The following is a 15,726-nucleotide window of genomic DNA, read 5'->3' as shown; positions in this document are numbered from 1 at the left end:
AGCAATTCCTTCCCTAATTTCGAGTGCGGGAGAAGTACCTAGCTTGCACCGTGTAGATATGGTCCGCTGTCAAGTGGCTCACCTATCTCGAAATACTCTTTCTCGATCATGTGTCCCATATTTTAACCGCGGGAGAAGCACAACTGCACCGTGTAGGTGTTACGGTCCGCTTACAGGTGGATCACGTACTTAAAAATTTCACCCATTAGGTTTCTCTTATTGCGAGTGAAGAAGAAAGGCACCACTGTACCATATATGTATTTAGGTGTTCCGGTCCGCTGACAAGTGGCCCACCTACCTCTCTTCCCCCTTCATTTTAACCTTATTTCGAGTGTGTGTGTGTGTGGGGGGGTTCCCGTGTAGGTCGTTTAGTCCGCTTTCAAGCGGTTCATATAACCCGAAATCCCTTTTCTCTCCCCTCAATTATCAGTAATTTAGAAACGCAAGTAGAAATAGGCATTAAAAGAATTCAGCGATTGGTAATTGCGGTGTAGGAGTCAGGTATGTGTGTCGAGTAGGATGGAATCTGTTTGCCCGTGTAAATATAATGTCAATAAATCCGTTTTAAATTTACATATTTCTTCGCGTGAGTGACTCAGCACGTATCGTGCGTTTGTCCTCGCAGTGTGAACGAATATAAACTTTTGCGTGAAACTTGTGTCGTCTCGTGTGCGATGAAATAGCGAACGAAAGCAGTTGTAAGACACGGAACTCACGTGACGAGAGTGAGAAGCTATCCGATGCAGCACTGAACGAAGCACCGAAGAGAAAACACTTTTTGGAAAAAGCATTCTCTGTTGCTGATTTCTTTTTTTTTTGTAAACTTCTCAGTGAAGGGAAAAACTTCGGAAGCGTGACGTCAGCAACATTAATGACACATCCGTGCTAAGCAAACCCTCCGCTTCACGATCATTGCCAGCTATGAAACTTGTTCTGGGGCTAATTCAACAACTTTTAAACACTATGAAGGGCTGCATAAAGCTTATTGTAACATGCAAAATAACTCAAGGCCTAAAACTGATGACAGGTAAAGGTAAAATAAATGAGGACCCAAAGCAACCGAGACAATATTCAACTACAAGTAGGTGACATTAGTGAAGATCGCGAACACCGTCTCCGTAGCGTAGGGGCTATCTTGCTAAATATAACAAAAACAGACCGATTAAAATAAACAATTTCAGTAAGGAAGTAAACATTGATTTCTTCTATCTTCTTTTAAAGACTAGATTATAATATTTATATATATCTTGAGAAAACAATTTTTCAGTGCGGATCAGGTTGAACAAAACACTGAAGAATGGGAGATAACAAGCGAAACCTTTTATGTGTCTTACGTCCCTTTGATTAGTTTCTCTGTCAGTTTGAAAGAGTTGTTTAGTGTGGTATCTATGCACATAGTCAAATGCTCAGGTTATTAGCTTGAGTATTATTTTAATAGCTTAACTAAGTAATTCAACAACATTTTAATTCAGATGGACCTTTGAAAATGTTATCAGAGAGACTGGTATAAATTTTACACCAAAGTTTGTTTGATTGTTTTACGGTTAATTGCTGTTTATTGGTTTGTGCTCAGTGCATTGAGATCACCTCCACACAAATTGTTTTACAAATTTGATTATTAATATTTAAGGAAGAGAAAGACAGAGATATGAGTGATAACAGCAAGAAATAAACTTTAAGGCTTTACAAGAATGAGACCATTAATTGGAGTCTGACGATTATTATTATAATCGCTCGGGAGTTGATCTCTGACGACGAAATCATTTTTATTTGACACAACATTACAGTTCATGTCTTGGAAAATAAAGGACTTGTGAACTAATCCGATTTCACTTTTGTTTTCCATTGAAAGAAAATTATGCTTTGCGATCCTCATAAAGATTTCAGCGAAACGAAAATCGTTTAATGTCTATTTAACTCGTGCGTCTGTCTCCCGTTTCTGTCTATTTATTCTTTTTGTTTGTGTGTATCACAACTAAGAACCTGGGTTGTCGGTAACGGTTATCCCACACACTATCACTGCTTATACCCGAATCGATATAAAAATATAAATTATTATAATTAAAGGCATCGTTGTATCTGGTGGAAACGTAGCTTCATCTTTCAACAGAAAAGCGTTAGAATGTAAACGGAAAGACTAGGAGGAATAAATGAACAGAAAAAGTCAACTTGTGCATGCTTCCTTTTCCTGTGTGATTTACTTGTAAACAAAAGTTTCCTCAGGATGCATCTTGATAAAGATAACAGAAACTCGTACAAATTAAAATAAGCAATTCAAAACAGTGAGAAACTAACAATTTTTTCTTCTGTTTTAATATATTTTATTTTTTATGTCTGTATTTTGGAATGACAACATACCGTAAAAGCTTTTCATCTTGCAGGGATACTAACAAGTGTGCTCACATACAAAAATAAACCGAAGAGTAAAAAAACAAATTAAGCAAAACATGTGCTAGTTACAAGATGATTACAAGAGAAGGATAATGTTGTGTGTCAGGGAAATGTCTTATTTCCCGTGTAAACGTAGTTCGCGAGTGTGTGCGAGTGCGTGCGAGTGCGTGCGAGTGTGTGCACTGCGTGAGAAAAAAAAAAGGTCTAATTCTTAAACCCCGTGCAGGAGCATAAGTGATGACACGTGACTCTAGTGACGACAGTTCACCTCCAGGTTTTTCGCTTCGTGAGCAGTATGTGAGGTGGAGGGGGGGGGATTGGTGTTTTACGCCGTGCCAGCAACTGATGCTATATAACGGCAAGGCAGCCAGCCCTGTAAACAGATGCCACATGCAGAGAAAGAACAGAGTGCCCAAGACGAGAAATGAACAGCGGCAGCCAACCTTCACTGTATTGGTTGAACAGTGCGTGACATTCCCAACGCAGCCGCCGAGACAGTTGGTCCTACCTGTACAGGTGTGAATACAGACAGGGGAATCTGTGCATTTAGTTCCTTGCCCAGTCAAGGTAAACAAATTTGTTCTTATCGTTCTTATCGTGTTCTTATCGTGGATTTCACGGCAAAAGTATTGTTAAATTGTTTCATGAGAAAAATCTTAACGTTCAATAAGAAATCACGTGATGACTTTAACGCGAGGGAGACTAATAGTAGCAGTGAATGCTAGAGTCTCATTAGTCATTAAGTTACAGGAACTCATGTGGAGGAACAGTTAAGGAGGACCCGCTGCAACGGATCCCTAACTACAGGAGGGCCTGAGAACTCCTTCCTACAACCGGACCCACCCAGGGTGACTGTCAACCGAGGTTCGAGCTAATGTCCTGGCCGAAGAGTCTGGAAGTGTCTACCAGCATTGGTGTTTCATGGCAATATGTGCAGTGCGTGCTTAGTTGCGCGGTGATTGCTAGTTGTGACAGCTCACCTGCTACAGTGATTGTGTGGGGAAAACATTCCTTGGCGCTGAAGATTGTGAGAAGTATCGTACATCGGGAGACCATGGACAGACGAGAATTTGTAAGTATTATCTTCGACTTTTTTTAATTTTCAGTGTGGCCACTAGTCATCGGACATAGTTCCATGATGTCATATTCCATTCTTGTTAGACAGACGAAGAAGCAAGTATAAGAAAGTTTAACATTCTTAGCGTGGAACTGAGAATGTGCGAGAGTATAGTTAGCATTGAGATTTTCTCTGTGCGAGTTTGTCTAAGTACAATTATTTGGTGTTTTATTACTGTGTGTTACAGTGTTTGTGTTATTGTGACAGACCACAACCACGTTAAAAAGATAACAGATAAGAAGAAAAAAACAGAAAAATAGACAGCGGGCGCTTCAGTAATCGCTTTTGGCATCTCTATAGATGAAAGAATGGTGTAAAATTATTTAATGTGTGCATAAGTGATGATAATGGAAAGAGTTGCTGTGGTTGTAATAGTGATAAAGTTCAATAAGAATATTCATTAGCCAAGTAAGCATTTCAGGAATTACCCGGGAGAGGAATTACCTAGGACACGGAATTAAAGAGGAAAGGAACGATTGGAGGAGTATCATCAGCAGCTAGGTGTATCTGCGCAGTCAGCACCATATGTGAGAATATCGTCGCCAGTCAGGTGTATTTGCCTAATTCCTAACACCTGCTGTTCGGGAAACTGAAATATCGTCAGCAGTCAGGTGTGTCTTGCCTCGTCAGCCTCACTGTTTCAGGAGTTTTGCGAGTGGTGTATCTCTCGTATACAGGTGTGTTCGCCTAGTCGACACTCGCTACCCTGGGATCAGGAATCGTCAGCCGGGGGAGGGCTGTTGTGCCTCGTCACCTCCACCGACCCCAACTTGGGAAGAGTTTTCAAGGAAGAATATTCAAGGAAGTTTCAACAAAGATTTTTCAATGAATTGTAGATGTGTGTGTGTTAGTGTGAACCTGCCTGGAAAGAATCCAAACCGTAAGTAAGAATTTGGTAACTATTTAAATAATAGTTGTCTAACTATAAACTGAATGACGGAAAAGTTTAAAGTTATCTATGACATTGATATGATATTTATGATGTGATATGATATTTATATTACTGCTCATACAGTAATGTATGTGTTTTGATGTAAGTTATGTAAACTCTGTTGCCCTGCCATCTGCCATTGGGATTGTAGTGTAGATGTTCATCTCTGGTGTAGTAAGTTAAGTGTAAAATTTTGTGGGGCTGTGTGCAGTCTACCCCGTCTCCATCTTTACGGGTGTGTGGAGATTGTGTTGTTAACTCCACAGACAGGGCCTCGTTCACAACTCTTTCCTCTGTGTCTAAAAGCGTGTAGAGTCCACGAGTCCATGAAATTGAGTCCATGCTATCTATCCTGTACCTGTCTTATTTGTTGCCAAGAGCCAAGAGCAAGAGCCAAGAGCCAAAGCCAACAGCCAAGAGCCAAGAGCGAACAGCCAAGAGCCAAGAGCGAACAGCAAGAGCGAACAGCCAAGTAGCGAACAGCAAGAGCCAAGACAGCGAACAGCCAAGAGCAGACAGCCAAGAGCCAACACCAACAGCCAAGAGCCAAGAGAGGCCAAGAGCCAACAGCCAACAGCCAAGACAAGCCCAAGAGCCAAGAGCCAAGAGCCAAGAGCCAAGAGCCAAGAGCCACAGCCAAGCCAAGAGCCAAGAGCCAAGAGCCAAGAGCCAAGAGCAAGAGCCAAGAGCCAAGAGCCAACAGCCAACAGCCAACAGCAGCCAAGAGCCAACAGCCAACAGCCAACAGCAACAGCCACAGCCAACAGCAACAGCCAACAGCCAACAGCCAACAGCCAACAGCCAACAGCCAACAGCCAACAGCCACACTCAACAGGCCAACAGCGACAGCACAGCGACACACGCGAACAGCGAAACAGCGAACAGCGAACAGCGAAACACGACAGCGAACAGCGAACAGCGAACAGCGAAAGCGAACAGCAACAGCGACAGCGAACAGCGAACAGCGAACAGCGAAACGCGAACAGCGAAACAGCGAAAGCCGAACAGCGAACAAGCGAACAGCGAACAGCGAACAGCGAACAGCGAAACAGCGAACAGCGAACAGCGAACAGCGAAAGCGAACACTTCGAACAGCGAACAGCGAACAGCGAACAGCGAACAAGCGAACAGCGAACAGCGAAACACGAACAGCGAAACAGCGAACACAACATCGAACAGCGAACAGCGAACAGCGAACAGCGAAGCGAACAGCAACAGCGAACAGCGATCAACAAACAAACACCCGAACAGCGAACAGCGAACAAGCGAACAGGAACAGCGAACAGCGAACAGCGAACAGCAACACGCGAACACCGAACAGCGAACAGCGAACAGCGAACAGCGAACGCGAAACACAGCGACAGCATGCCAATCCCCATCCCTGTCTTCCAGCCCAGTGAGCAAAGTGGTGCTCTGGAAGGGTGCGGTGCATGCCGAATCCCCATCCTGTCTTCCACCACATCGCAGCCAAGGTGGGCTCTGAACAGCCTGTCTTCAGGGTGCGGTTTTTTTTTGCAAACCATGTCAGAAATCACGCAAGCCACACGATGGCGAGTGGGTGCGGTGCCATGCCATGCCAGTGCCCTGTCTTCCAGCCAGGGTGGTGCTCTGGACCTGGCGAGGGTGCGTGCCAGAAATCCCTGTCTTCCAGCAAGGGTGGTGCTCTGGACCCTGGCGAGGTGCGGTGCCATGCCAGAATCCCCATCCCTGTCTTCCAGCCAGGGGTGCTCTGGACCTGGCGAGGGTGCGGTGCCATGCCAGAATCCCATCCTGTCTTCCAGCCAGGGTGGTGCTCTGGACCTGGCGAGGGTGCGGTGCCATGCAGAATCCCCATCCCTGTCTTCCAGCCAGGGTGTGCTCTGGACTGGCGAGGTGCGGTGCCATGCCAGAATCCCCATCCCTGTCTTCCAGCCAGGGTGGTGCTCTGGACCTGGCGAGGGTGCGGTGCCATGCCAGAATCCCCATCCCTGTCTTCCAGCCAGGGTGGTGCTCTGGACCTGGCGAGGGTGCGGTGCCATGCCAGAATCCCCATCCCTGTCTTCAGCAGGGTGGTGCTCTGGACCTGGCGAGGGTTGCGGTGCCATGCCAGAATCCCCATCCCTGTCTTCCAGCCAGGGTGTGCTCTGGACCTGGCGAGGGTGCGGTGCCATGCCAGAATCCCCATCCCTGTCTTCCAGCCAGGTGTGCTCTGGACCCTGCGGGCGAGGTGCGGTGCCATGCCAGAATCCCATCCCTGTCTTCTGCAGCCATGGGGTGCTCTGGACCTGGCGAGGGTGCGTTGCCATGCAGAATCCCCATCCTGTCTTCCAGCCAGGGTGGTGCTCTGGACCTGGCGAGGGTGCGTGTGTGACCCATGCCAGAATCCCCATCCCTGTCTTCCAGCAGGTGGTGCTCTGGACCTGGAATCCCATCCCGTCTTCCACCAGGGGTGGGTGGCGGTGGTGCCATGCCAGAATCCCATCCTGTCTTCCAGCCAGGTGGTGCTCTGGACCTGGCGAGGTGCGGTGCCATGCCAGAATCCCCATCCCTGTCTTCCAGCCAGGGTGGCCATGCTCTGGACCTGGCGAGGGTTGCGGTGCCATGCCAGAAGGGCGTGCCCCATCCCTGGTCTTCCAGCCAGGGTGGTGCTCTGGACCTGGCGAGGGTGCGGTGCCCATGCCAGAATCCCCATCCCTGTCTTCCAGCCAGGGTGGTGCTCTGACCTGGCGAGGGTGCGGTGCCATGCCAGAATCCCCATCCCTGTCTTCCAGCCAGGGTGGTGCTCTGGACCTGGCGAGGTGCGGTGCCATGCCAGAATCCCCATCCCTGTCTTCAGCCAGGGTGGTGCTCTGGACCTGGCGAGGGTGCGGTGCCATGCCAGAATCCCCATCCCTGTCTTCCAGCCAGGGTGGTGCTCTGGACCTGGCGAGGGTGCGGTGCCATGCCAGAATCCCATCCCTGTCTTCCAGCCATGGTGGTGCTCTGGACCTGGCGAGGGTGCGGTGCCATGCCAGAATCCCCATCCCTGTCTTCCAGCCAGGGTGGTGCTCTGGACCTGGCGAGGGTGCGGTGCCATGCAGAATCCCATCCCTGTCTTCCAGCCAGGTGGTGCTCTGGACCTGGCGAGGGTGCGGTGCCATGCCAGAATCCCCATCCTGTCTTCCAGCCAGGGTGGTGCTCTGGACCTGGCCGAGGGTGCGGTGCCATGCCAGAATCCCCATCCCTGTCTTCCAGCCAGGGTGGTGCTCTGGACCTGGCGAGGGTGCGGTGCCATGCCAGAATCCCCATCCCTGTCTTCAGCCAGGGTGGTGCTCTGACTGGCGAGGTGGCGGTGCCATGCCAGAATCCCCATCCCTGTCTTCCAGCCAGGGTGGTGCTCTGGACCTGGCGAGGGTGCGGTGCCATGCCAGAATCCCCATCCCTGTCTTCCAGCCAGGGTGGTGCTCTGGACCTGGCGAGGGTGCGGTGCCATGCCAGAATCCCCATCCCTGTCTTCCAGCCAGGGTGGTGCTCTGGACCTGGCGAGGGTGCGGTGCCATGCCAGAATCCCCATCCCTGTCTTCCAGCCAGGGTGGTGCTCTGGACCTGGCGAGGGTGCGGTGCCATGCCAGAATCCCCATCCCTGTCTTCCAGCCAGGGTGGTGCTCTGGACCTGGCGAGGGTGCGGTGCCATGCCAGAATCCCCATCCCTGTCTTCCAGCCAGGGTGGTGCTCTGGACCTGGCGAGGGTGCGGTGCCATGCCAGAATCCCCATCCCTGTCTTCCAGCCAGGGTGGTGCTCTGGACCTGGCGAGGGTGCGGTGCCATGCCAGAATCCCCATCCCTGTCTTCCAGCCAGGGTGGTGCTCGGGACCTGGCGGTGTACCCATCCCCATCCCTGTCTTCCAGCCAGGGTGGTGCTCTGGACCTGGCTGCCATGCCAGAATCCCATCCTGTCTTCAGGGTGGTGCTCTGGACCTGGCGAGGGTGCGGTGCCATGCCAGAATCCCATCCCTGTCTTCCAGCCAGGGTGGTGCTCTGGACCTGGCGAGGGTGCGGTGCCATGCCAGAATTCCCCATCCCTGTCTTGGCCAGGGTGGTGCTCTGGACCTGGCGAGGTGCCATGCCAGAATCCCCATCCCTGTCTTCCAGCCAGGGTGGTGCTCTGGACCTGGCGAGGGTGCGGTGCCATGCCAGAATCCCATCCCCAGCCAGCCAGGTGGTGCTCTGGACCTGGCGAGGGTGCGGTGCCATGCCAGAATCCCCATCCCTGTCTTCCAGCCAGGGTTGGTGCCTGGACCTGGCGAGGGTGGCGGTGCCATGCCAGAATCCCCATCCCTGTCTTCCAGCCAGGGTGGTGCTCTGGACCTGGCGAGGGTGCGGTGCCATGCCAGAATCCCATCCCTGTCTTCCAGCCATGGAGCCAGAATCCATCCTGTCTTCCAGCCAGGGTGGTGCTCTGGACCTGGCGAGGGTGCGGTGCCATGCCAGAATCCCCATCCCTGTCTTTATGCCCCCCTTTCCATCAGCCCCTCCTCTCATTGGTAGGACTGTGCCATCATGTGCTGGTAGGAAGCCGGTGACCGATCTGACTCACCACACGGGGTCTGAAGTGAAGGGTGTTAGAGGCGGGTTAGTCTATGCGATGATGCATATACCGCTGTACAATATTTCTGATTATACCTTAATAAGAAATAGAGATTAACAAGAGTCGAAGAGACACTTATTTTTATCGCCCTGTACCTTGTTGTGGCCACTAACGGACCTTATGTATATGTGGGTGAGGCTGGGTGGACAGCGTGTTTCTAAAACTTACAACTGTTCTAAAGAAAGAAATTTAGAAATAAACAAATTTACAATAAAAGCTAATGGATTAAAAAAAAACACAGTATGTCTTCAAACTTAATTATTTTGAGAACGTTTCAGTAAAGTGTCTTGTTTTTTGTTTTTATAAACTGGCATGATAAATAAAAAAAATTTAACAGATAGCTGCTGACGTTTTATTACTTTTCATTAGTGATGTTGGTAACTCTACAATTTAATCACAGATTAAAGAGACGAAGCTACCCAGACAATGCCTGATAATATTTACCCACTTGGTATTGCCCCAGCCCCTGGACTGACATGCCCGAGCTCGCACGCAGCCCAAACATTCAGCAGTCTTTCGGAAAGTCAAGCGACAATGCCCGAAGATCCGTAAAGAACTTTGTGACATTCCTTCCTTCCACACAAAAGCAATAGCAAACTTATCCACTCAGGATTTTTTCCAAGTGCTCTCCCACCTACAGACCCCACCACCTGACTATGACCTGATAAAAACCATCGGACTGTAAAGGTTCAATTTGCGTAATGGACTAGTCGTAGGAAGGTCTTGTCTTTTTCTATAACTGTGAGCATCTGGACCACCTAAGTGCTGTGCCGAGCTTTCTAGTGCTACCTCTCCACCTTCCCCTCCTGTATTCCATCCTCCCTCCCACAAAGACAGCCACACACGGACAACGGACGTCCTGCCTCTGTGCTGCTGAGCAGTGGAGCTCTCTTCCTCATCACATTCGTAATAATAAATTTTCATATTATTGATTCCATGTCTGTTGGTAGACAGTCTGCAGCAGTTTGTATGGCGCTGTGTACATATTATGGGCAGCACAGCCAATTCCTGATAGTTGACACTGTATACTGTATACCATACTACACAGTGTGAGAGCTCTCGACAGAAAGATGGAGAGTTTTCAGGGAAATTGATTCTGAGTTCTTTCTGCAGCAAACAAAATCATATAAACATTCTCCTTGCATTTATATATATACACACGTGCACTTTCGTCCACTGTAAATAAACACATCAAACGCAATAAGACATTGAATAATTTCATTAATTTTTTTTCGATTTTATTGTTTTCATCGAACAATTCACACGATCCACACAGCTATATGCCACTGATTATAAACCTCAGGTAACCATTCAACAAGACTGAGTTCCAGAAGACTAATTCCCATACACAGACACTAATCAAAGGTATCACCATGGTAATGAGGATAAAGGTCTGAAATTATGCACACCTTTGTTTGTTTGTAGACACTAATGGCGGTAAACAAAACATTCAAATATTCCATAATGAAGCCACCTGAAGTGCATGTGTTCATGCTTTTCAATCTCTTTCTATATTAATGTTAAATTCGTGCAAGGCCCACAGGCTGGACAGATATAAAACTTAATTTCAGTGGCTCGTGACGTGGGTGCATGTCCTGGGCACGTGACCACCCACGTGACCCACCCACCCCGCCTTGCAGCCAGGGTGGTGCTCTTGCCTGGTGGTAAAGCCAGGTCGACCCACCCACCCCGCCTTGCAGCCGAATCCCCCAGCCTGGCACTGGATGCCACAGTCCTGCCTCCTGGAGCGACCTCAACGACCCCGCCTTCTCTTGCCCTCGTGGACAGGGCTGGGCCATCATGGGAAGGGTGCGCCAGAGAAAATCTGTTTCCCGCGAGTATACCCGCGATCAGCGTGGAATTCAAATTTGATAATGTTAAGGGTGGAGTTTTTATGTTGACTTTTTATGTAGTTTTGTAAATAGAAATGAATGAGTAATTTTGTTTTTGTTTATAACTGTTATAGGTTCAGTTTCATCAGTATCCTGTAGTATTTTGACCAGAAAAGTTGAGGTCGCTCGTGCAGAGACAGAGTCATATCGAGCTGTGAGGTCGCTCGTGCCTAAAGGGGAGAAGTCAGTTGTGTTTGTTTGTTTGTACAATTCAAGTTAACGTGTGTGTGTGTGTTGTATAGAAGCTTTATATATTTGGACCATGGAACATTAGTTACCAGTGACTGTTGAAATCAGTGTTGTTCCGAACTTTTCACTTTTTATCCTTAAGTTTGATCTTCAGGCACTTTCTTTCAGGACTGTTTGGAATTAGTGATAGTAATAAGTAATAAAAAGAGATAATCTCAGTTAGTAGTAAGCATTAACTGATGTATGTTTACTAGCAACTTGTTTCAACTTTTATCGTATACTGTATTTTAAATTTGTTGTTATGGTATAAATTCAGTTTTTATTAAACGTATACATGGCTGCAAAAGAGAGTTCTTTTCTAAAGAAAGAAGTGCAAATGTCCAGGTGTGTATGTGTGCGTGAGTGACAGGTTGCTCGTCCCCAAAAGTCATCGCTAATTGGGTTTTAGCGTCTGTCCCCTAGAGGAGGGTCAAAGCTTCATATATTCGTGGAATATGTAGATACAGTGGATTCCTGGAACATCAGTCTCATGCGACTTCAACTAAAGGTGTCGTGAGTTCATTCTCAGGGGTGAGCGTATTAGTCGTCATCTTGTGCCGAACTGTACATCCTAGTATTCATCAGATCCGACTGTCTACTAATCTGAGGAAAATAAAATTTTCTTTAAGTTCTGTGTGTATAGTTGGAATCGTGAAAAAAATAATAAATAACTACCTTTCTTTTCAACAATGGTGATGAAAGTGTAGGTAGGTAACCACTTCCTATCCATCTATAAAATCACTTATAGAATCAGCTTTAAATGGCTGAGTGTACATCCAATGGACATTAATTGATATTTGCTATCATGTACTACCGACTAACATTTTAGCTATGTAGTGTACCCGGACTGATCCACCATTTACAAGGATAGCTACACACTGCTAGACCATCGGATAGTCGCGGCTCCTTCCCTAGCACCTGTCTCTTCCTCCTTCTTGTCCCAGGGAAGAGGACGAAAGTTCCCAAGGAGATTTTTCTAGCTCTAATTCTAACCCTTACTCATAGAATGTGGTATCTAGTTTAATACCTCTCTTTGTATTCTTTTTTTCCTTCCATCTACTACACACTCGCACTTAGCCAAACTTGGAGTTAACTAAGGACCGCGCTTTTACCATTTTCATCAGGATACAAATTCTGGCAGATGTGTCGGAAATGATGAGAGATATGCATTCATCTCAAGTGCATTAGCAGGAAGGAACTTGTTGTTAAGTGGCTTCTTTCCTAGAAGAGAAATAGCTTACAAAGAGCGGTGTGATAGCACTTGTTTTAATGATGGTTGCATAGACATCGATGCGTATGTCCACGAACGGAAGTGCGTACATATGCAAAATTATGATCAGCTGCTAACCTAAAATGGTGAAACATATAATATTGTTAGGTTCTATCACGAGTTTTAAGAAAAATTTTCAATATATTACAAAATACATATTCCCTCAGATCCCAGGAGTTATTGTTGGTTACAAGACCTATGCTCTCAGAATTCGATTCGTCAGTTTTCACTGGGTTATTAGCGTGTCTCGTGAACGAAAAGAAAGGTGAAGATAATGGAAGAAATAATTAAATATTTAAAATATTTAAAGCCGCGGGCCAACAAAGTGTATCAGACCAGCAGTCCTTATGTACGTACATTCTATGCTTTATGAAAAAGTCCACCATCACCAAAAAAGTGACCCCCCCAAAAAAACACAAAAACAAAAACAAAAACAAAAAACAACAACAACCTTCAATACACTTATGACTCTTGACTGTAAACAATACGGGGTGATTCGTCACTCCCAGCACTAAATGCTCCCAGGGACACGTTTGTATTACCGGCACAGGCGAGAGTGACCGGATGCAATCACGTGACATCACAGGAAGTGGAGCGAGAGGTTGTGGAAGATTCCGTAAGGGAAGTGTATGTAAGTAGTCGGCATTGGAGGGGTGGGAAGGCTTTCTTGAGATTCTACGGTGTTCAAACAAATTCTAGTTGGAATGTTCTAGAAAGGAGGATCAAAAGACAATATAATTAACCGTCAGCACTTCACTTCCCAGGAAGACAGGGTAAGTGCCGAGACACTGCTTGTGGGGAAGTGGAGGGTACTTCTCAAATGCCTTTGACTTATTTAGAAATGACTAGAAACAACTAATATCATAAGGAGAAAATTGATGATCCAAGTGTTGGCAAGGCGGACAAAAGTGTGTTCTCGTTCGTCTCCAGGCATCGCCAATTTGTTTTCAACGTCTGTCGCCTACAGAATGGTCTAAGTTTCACATATTCGTGGAATATTTATATTTGTGGATTCCTGGAACATCAGTCTCAAGTGACTGGCAGCTAAAAATGTTGTGAGTACAGTCTCAAGTGTGAACGGTATTAACAGTGACCTTGTGGCGAACTGTAAATCCCAGTATTCATCGGATTTGACTGACTTTTAATCGGAGAAAAATAAACTTTTATTTGAGAACTCTGTGTATAGTTGGAATCGTTAGATAATAATAAGTTGTAACTGTTGGACGTATATTGAGATGTTGTTTTCTGCATTTATTGAGTATTTTTATTTATTACTGTAGCATAACTTTTTGATAATTAAATGTAAACAAGACCAGCCTGAGGCAGATGTAGTTGTCTTGTTTGTAACGAACAAGAACTCGCTAATGTCCGGGTGACTGCGTGAGTGTTGAACGCATGTGAGTGTCTGTGACACCATACAAGGAACAGGAAATACCGGATGGATTCTTGTAAGTGGAGTATAATCCACTTTGTGTGGGCAGAGGTTTTCTGGTAATCCGCTTGAATTCTCGAAGTAGAGTGGGCAGTAACCACAGATCACATGGAAATATCAAAATTTGCACAATACACAAGCTCTGTGTAACATCTCACATTTAGCTTGCATTACATAATGTGTGTAGGAAGCCACATTCGAGGATAATGTGCCAATAATTAGCTACAGAATATATCGCGAAAACTAATTGTGTAGCACAGGATGGTGAACCTAAGATACCATTGATTTTTTTTTAAAGGACAACATGAGTTCTGTTGCGTCTAAGTAGTATTCATAACTTTTTACCAGCAACCGTAGTGCATTGTGATTGGTTGGAGATTCTCAGCCTTGTATCGGCGTGTTTTTGCTTGCTCCCTGCTTTTGTATACTTGGCACTGCTAAAGGAAGAGGATCTCTTCGTTTTACTGAAAGTCCAAGACTTGCTTTTACTGTATACGTATTTGAAAATGTTTTGAGCAAATTCTTCACGTTTTAACAAAGCAGACATATGTGTATACACGTCTTAGAACAAAGTTAATCCACTGGCCGTTGTTGCCATTATCTTTAGGATTTCCTAACCGAGTACAAACACTGCCATCAAAGATGTGTATAGGTGGATTGCTGTCCGTCTGCCAAGACCAACGCTTAGCCTCTTGAGTTCTCCGCTGTTAGTCTCGGCGAGCCTAAACAATGAATGTGACTAAACCGGAAGCTTTGTACACACCCGCCTCGTTTTAGTGATTAACTGGGAAAAAAATATCCTGCCAGCAGTCCAGTAATACAAGTTCGTGGTAGAGCTATTGATTACGTGTTGTTCTTGTCACATGGGCAAAAATATGGATATATATATACACACACACACATATTCCACTCCTTTGCCCACTTCGATTAGGTAAACACGAAGTTTGTTTTAAAATGCTAAATTTGTTTAACGTGACTCGATGTCGGCTGGTGGCAAAATGAGTCAGTAAATGTCCTGGGTAAACGAAGGCGAGTCATCGTATGGGTTACAAAAATTATTTGATCCGGCCCGCCAAGATAGCTACAGATGTCATTTAACCTATGAGCTTGTTCACAGCAGCATAAATACAGGTAGTCCTCGGGTTACGACGGTCTCGAGTTACGTCGTTTCGTGGTTACGACGCTCATTCCGACTTACGAGGTCAGTGCATCAAAGAAAAGGAAGGCCATCACCATGGAGGTGAAAGTGGATATCATAAGGCAATCTGAGAAGGGGGAAACAGCAACAGATATTGGCAGGTCATTAGGATTTAGTCGTTAGACTGTCGCTACGATTATCAAGGATAAAGATCGCATCCTTGAACATGTGAAAGGATCTGCTTCTATGAAAGCGACAGACCGACAGTGATAACAAAGCGTACTGTACTGCACAGTATTGTACTGTACTTATGTTTATTGATAATTATGTAGGGTACTGTGTTAGGATAGGTGTTTGGATAGGCTAAGTGTTTGCAGTACTGTACTGTTATTATGCTACAGTCAGGGCCGTGCTTATGGGCAGGCGGACGAGGCATCTGCCTAGGGCCCCGCGCTTTTGATTGATATGGTAACTAGGCATATGGAAAACCGTGTGATCGTGGCGTGAGGGCCCCGCACATGCCCTTTGCCTCGGGCCCCGCGGGGGCTAAGAACGGGCCTGGCTACAGTACTGTATGAACGTAGGATCCGACTTACGTCGAAATTCGGTTTACGACGCCGCGTTAAGAACGGATCCCCGTCGTAAGTCGAGGACTACCTGTATATATTAAGTCAATAATAATGTAAATTCAGAGGGGTCAGCAAGGAATGTTCGTTACGGG

The sequence above is a fragment of the Pomacea canaliculata genome, linkage group LG10 (assembly GCF_003073045.1).
Source record: "Pomacea canaliculata isolate SZHN2017 linkage group LG10, ASM307304v1, whole genome shotgun sequence".
Taxonomy (NCBI): Eukaryota; Metazoa; Mollusca; class Gastropoda; order Architaenioglossa; family Ampullariidae; genus Pomacea; species Pomacea canaliculata.
The sequence above is the reverse complement of the archived record's forward strand: the minus strand, read 5'-3'. Positions refer to the sequence as shown.